General features: G+C 35.1%; 1 protein-coding gene across 4 annotated transcripts in view; it reads left to right on the top strand.

Annotated features, from left to right (window-relative positions):
• Positions 1–861: 861 nt before the first annotated feature.
• LOC106870410 (uncharacterized) overlaps positions 862–5,414 on the top strand; it is a 58,666-nt gene continuing 54,113 nt past the window's right edge. For 2 of the 4 annotated variants that reach the window (XM_052975885.1, XM_052975886.1), the window contains exon 1: positions 4,127–4,568. The gene's annotated coding sequence lies outside the window, so the exon portion shown is untranslated. Of the gene's footprint in view, positions 1,052–4,126; positions 4,569–5,414 lie in introns of those variants that run through there. The other 2 variants (XM_014916465.2, XM_014916466.2) reach the window with 2 other exon arrangements.

Below are 5,414 nucleotides of genomic sequence, written 5' to 3'. Positions count from 1 at the left end.
TATTTCGTCTGCTGTTACGTTTTGAGTTCATATTCCGCCGAGGTCGACTTTGCCTTTAATCCTTTCGGGGTCGATAAATTAAGTACCAGTTACGCACTGGGGTCGATATAATCGACTTAATCCGTTTGTCTGTCCTTGTTTGTCCCCTCTATGTTTAGCCCCTTGTGGGCAGTAAAGAAATAGGTATTTCGTCTGCTGTTACGTTTTGAGTTCATATTCCGCCGAGGTCGACTTTGCCTTTAATCCTTTCGGGGTCGATAAATTAAGTACCAGTTACGCACTGGGGTCGATGTAATCGACTTAATCCCTTTGTCTGTCCTTATTTGTCCACTCTATGTTTAGCCCCTTGTGGGCAATAAAGAAATAAGATAGATAGATAGATAGATAGACAGGCAGACACAAACATATATATGTATGTATATGCATACATGTATATACATATATATATATATGCACATGTAAATGCAAATATATCTATGCGTATATTATATGTATATATATATATATATATATATATATATATATATATATATATATATATATATATATGTAATATATGTGTGCATGTATACACACATACATGTATACAACCCCCACACACGCATACATATGCATATATCAATACATAGATTTGTTTGGTGCTTTTCACGAAACTTGAAACCTTTGAGTCACTTATAGAACTTTATAATTATATATTCGTGCGTGTGTGTGCGTGCGTATGAAATTTACAATACACATAATATTCACGTTTCTCGTGTAGTCTATAATTATATAAATATAGTAACAGGGGGAAAACTCCTGTCTAACTGAAAACCCGTCCAACCATTTATCGTCTCTGTGCTCTCACACACACACGCACTCTTTCACTCTCTATATAAATGTATAACTAACTCTCTGTATTTCTCTCTCTCTCTCTCTCATAGAATGATGCTACTATATTGAATGTAGTAACCTTGCTAACAACATACAGAAAGACGAGAAGATACACCAAAATGATTTTTACCATTTATACCTTTACACTATGATCTGGACCATTATTCGTTGACGACAAGTGAGTGTCTGATTTAATTATACGAATACATTACTATCTATCTATCTAACTATCTACCTGTCTATCTATCTGTCTGTCTGTCTATCTATCTGATTATTTGTATCTATATATAAATATATTGTGCCGAGATTACTCTATATATATTGCTACTCCGAATCTCGTGAACCGCGCTGATCACGCAAATGAAAAACTCCCTTTCTCCTCTTTTCAGTTGCTTTATCGGCGAAGATTCATACCGAAACTTGGAGTAGCAACCAATTAGCACAGAACCATACTAACTCTTATGCTATATTAACCTCTATGTTTTAATTTTGCTTCTTGTTTTGTAAGTAAATTCAAGCATGCACACACATACACAAACACACACGAATGCACACACACACACACGTACACACGTACACACTAATACACACACACATTTATTTATTTACGTGCATGCATACATATATCTAGACATGCATATATATATATATATATATATATATATATATATATATATATATCTTTGCTTGCAAGCATTTAGATTGTCCATAAAGCGAAGTAAACATTTATTTACGGGTGACAATTGTGTCAGATATGTACTTGCATTATGTGCGTGTATGTGTGTGAGAGACATGGATAGATAGATAGACAGACAGATAAGGGGATAAAGAGAAAGAGAGGGGGGAGTACGTGCATTTCCATATATGTGCGTATACACATATAGTGTGTGTGTGTGTGTGTGAATTTATCAGTGCATAAGATATGTGCGTATTTATGTGAATGTGTGTGTATGTGTGTGCGTACGTGCGTGTGACAGAGAATACGTGTATCTCAATATATGTGCGCATACACGTATTGTGTGGGTGCATTAGTGCAAGCATGGGCAACCTTTTTCGGAAAGCGGGCTGCATGAGACATGGCTCGTTGTCAGGCAGGCTTGTATGTACTATTAAAAAAATTCAAGTAATTTTTTTTTCGTTTAGGCGTGCCATTCAGTGTGTCCCACGGGCCGCAGGTTGTCTATGACTGCGTTAGTGTGTGAGAGGTGTGTGTTAGTGTCAGTGAAGACTTCTTCTGTAATGCTATATATATATATATATATATATATATATATATATATATATATATATATATATATATATATATATATATATGCGTGCTGCGAGATGCCTGTATAAATGTGTGCAGACGACAGGAGGGGCAAGGGGGAAAATTGTACTATAATTGTGGGGCCACATTAAAGAAGTGGGTAAAAAGGCAATCCCTGGACACACCAATGCTGCTTGGCATTGCCTTGAAGGAACGATGCTGTCGGAAGGTGATGATATCATCATAATTCAAGTCGACAGCTGAGAAGGAATAGTGTGTACAGAGCAAGTTACATGTAATACACACATACATATGTGTGTATGTATGCATGTGTGTATATTTACGCGTGCATGTATGCATAGATGTGTGTACGTGTACATGAATGAGTGTATGTATGTATGTATGTGTACCTGTAGCTTGCTTTTAATCCGTTAATCTGGAAGAATAAATCTTTTGATCCCTCTATCACAATCCTTTGATTCCTGCTTACCAACCGTAATTTCGACCCACACCCCGAAATCAACTTTCGGTAAAAGCATTCAATTCTAGGTCGAATGTCATGCCAACTATTTGGTATATCCCGTTTTCTATACACGTTCATACAAACACAAAAATGACAGCTGTAACCGTTTTATTTCTTTATTATTATTATTATTATTATTATTATTTTCCTAATGAAATTCTTCGTATCCAAACTTCCAGTTTGTACAGTTCTTACGTTGCTACTTTCCGAAACTAAATATTTATTGTACATTAAAAGCTACTTGAAAAGTCCCGTCCGAAAGGGAAATCGCTTTTGTCAATACATTTGTGTAGAAATTTTAACTAAAAGTGGACACTTTGTCAATGGAAAAAGATTCCTTGGTTCGTAATATTCACCTGTATTCCCCAACATTTTTTCTTATATATATAATTATAATTATTAACCAACTAGGGAACCCCTACATCATCTTACAGCTTGCTAGAAGTAGCAGCCTAATCTCAAATCACGTTCTACCATCTTGTAGTTAAAGGTTGTATCTGGTCGTAGTTCAGCCTTGGGTCAGCCTTGATCGTGCAGATATACGATCTCAAGCTTTCCAAATATGACTATCCAGTCTTTTAAAGAGTATCTTGGACTACATTGACCAATATGCCTTTACCATTATTTAAGCCGGTAGGATGCGATATGAGAACGATTTAACTGCTATTTCTAGCGCGAAGTGCGGTGGCGCCGGGATTTCTTCTTTCGCTGTCATGTATAGGTGTTATTGTCCCGATTAAGGAGACCAAAAATAAAAAGATGAGGCGTTTATTTCTTTATTTTTTAAGACGGTGTGTGTGTGATATCTATCTATCTATCTATCTATCTATCTATCTAGCACACACACACACACACACACCACAGATTGGTGACTCTCGCGATGTTGTTTCTTCATAATTCTCATTAAAATGCATGCATTAAAATGTGATTTTGCAGAAATACGTTTCCAAGATTGTAGATTACACGATATTGAGAGAGAGATGTTCAATTTATAGAAAATGCTGGTAACAAATTCAGGGCGGTGCTGGGAAGAACGAACCAAAATCCTCAAGTAAAAAAAAAAAAAGAATTTTTTCCCCCTAAATTTTATCAGCATAATTGCAATCTACACTCTTGGGTATGTAGTAACTCTGCAAAATTTAATTTAAAAATATGTATTTTCCAGAAAGTTATAAGGAAACAGAGTATCGGTAGAGGCACTAATCTGTAGTTATACCATACATACACACGTACATACATAAAAATATGCATGCATGTATGTATGTATGTATGTATGTGTTAGTCTATGTGTGCGTGTGCACATACACACATATTTTACTGATAATTTAAACGATTGTGTGGCCCAATCGTTTAAATTACCAATAGGGGTTCTTTTCATTTACTTTGAAGTAGTAACCACTTAGTTTATTAACAAGCAAGGTTTTTTTTATTCTTATTCTTATTTTAAATTCAAATAAACGATTTTGTTAAAGTGAGGCTCAGGTGCGTTGGTGGAAACTTCTGTCAGCCGTTCGTTGCTAATCATAATCTAAAAGCATTACGGAGATAACTTGGTCACGTTCTTATTTCGTAGTTGTTTACTTGAGAAGAAAGGCCTGAAATAGGTGATGTGTTCAACCACTACCTATCGGCCTACCTACCTACTTTTTACCTAAATACCTCCACTGCATGTGCCGTCGTAATTTTTCTCTCTTAACTAACGAACGAAGCACGTTGACTTTGGATGTTGCATTTAATTTACCCAGTGCAAAGAAAAAAGTTCATATTAATGCGAATGTTCATTAAGAATCGGTGACAAACTCTTTGATATTTCATTTATAAGTTATATTAATTATCATAGTAAGCGAATCTGTGTATAGCTTAAAGAGAGGAGACCAACAAAAGTTTCAATTAACCTGCGGAAACAGAACCGGAGTCATACAGGTAAGATACAACTAACATATATTCAGGTATATAACCGGTCATAATTATGAAATATGAATTATGCTGTAGGTTTGATTGTTACTTTTAATTGATAATGTTTATTTCAAGCGTTGAAATGTTTGTTTGAGAAGTTTTTAGGATCCGATTGTATTCGAACGTTTAGAAAATATTGATTAAAAAAAAAAATTACTGGTCTCTCGTTAAGGTTTGATCGAATTATGGAAGTAACAATTTGAAGCGGTTCTTTCCAACAGCACTGACTAAATATGGGTAGGGTTTGATTCTTTCCACACCTTACTGGTTCTGTTTATTGTTAGGTATCATTGTTACAACGTCTGACATTTGAAAAAATCGTTTGCGCTCTGTGTGTGTGTGTCTGTGTGTTTTATTTTTATTTTTCCGCATTCCATGTTTTTGTCTAATCGCGAATCTTTGTTCCCCTCGATTCCTAGCCTGTTAGGGCTTGTTTAGTTTTTTGTATTTTTCAAACTGTTTACTTGCTGTTTGGATGGAGGTGATAATAAAAAAAAAAAAACATTATAATTATGTGATAGCTTTCATTTGGTGATACAAAATGAACTTGCTGTCTTTAATTGTCACAGACATACAAAACAATGCTTAGCCACGCTCACACACAAATATCGAACGAGGTGGAAGGTTTTCAAACAATATAATATAAAACAATTGCATATATGTATATGTACACACACACAAACATGTATACACACACACGCAGACGGACGGACATACATACATACACACAATCATTCGCAGATCAACACCGACAAAATCGGAGTAAAGATTGAGAAGATTTAGCTTCCAGTTATCATATATTATATCTGTATT

The sequence above is a fragment of the Octopus bimaculoides genome, chromosome 23, assembly GCF_001194135.2.
Source record: "Octopus bimaculoides isolate UCB-OBI-ISO-001 chromosome 23, ASM119413v2, whole genome shotgun sequence".
Lineage (NCBI taxonomy): Eukaryota > Metazoa > Mollusca > Cephalopoda > Octopoda > Octopodidae > Octopus > Octopus bimaculoides.
Note: the sequence above shows the minus strand (reverse complement) of the source record. Positions and strands in the feature narration are given on the sequence as shown.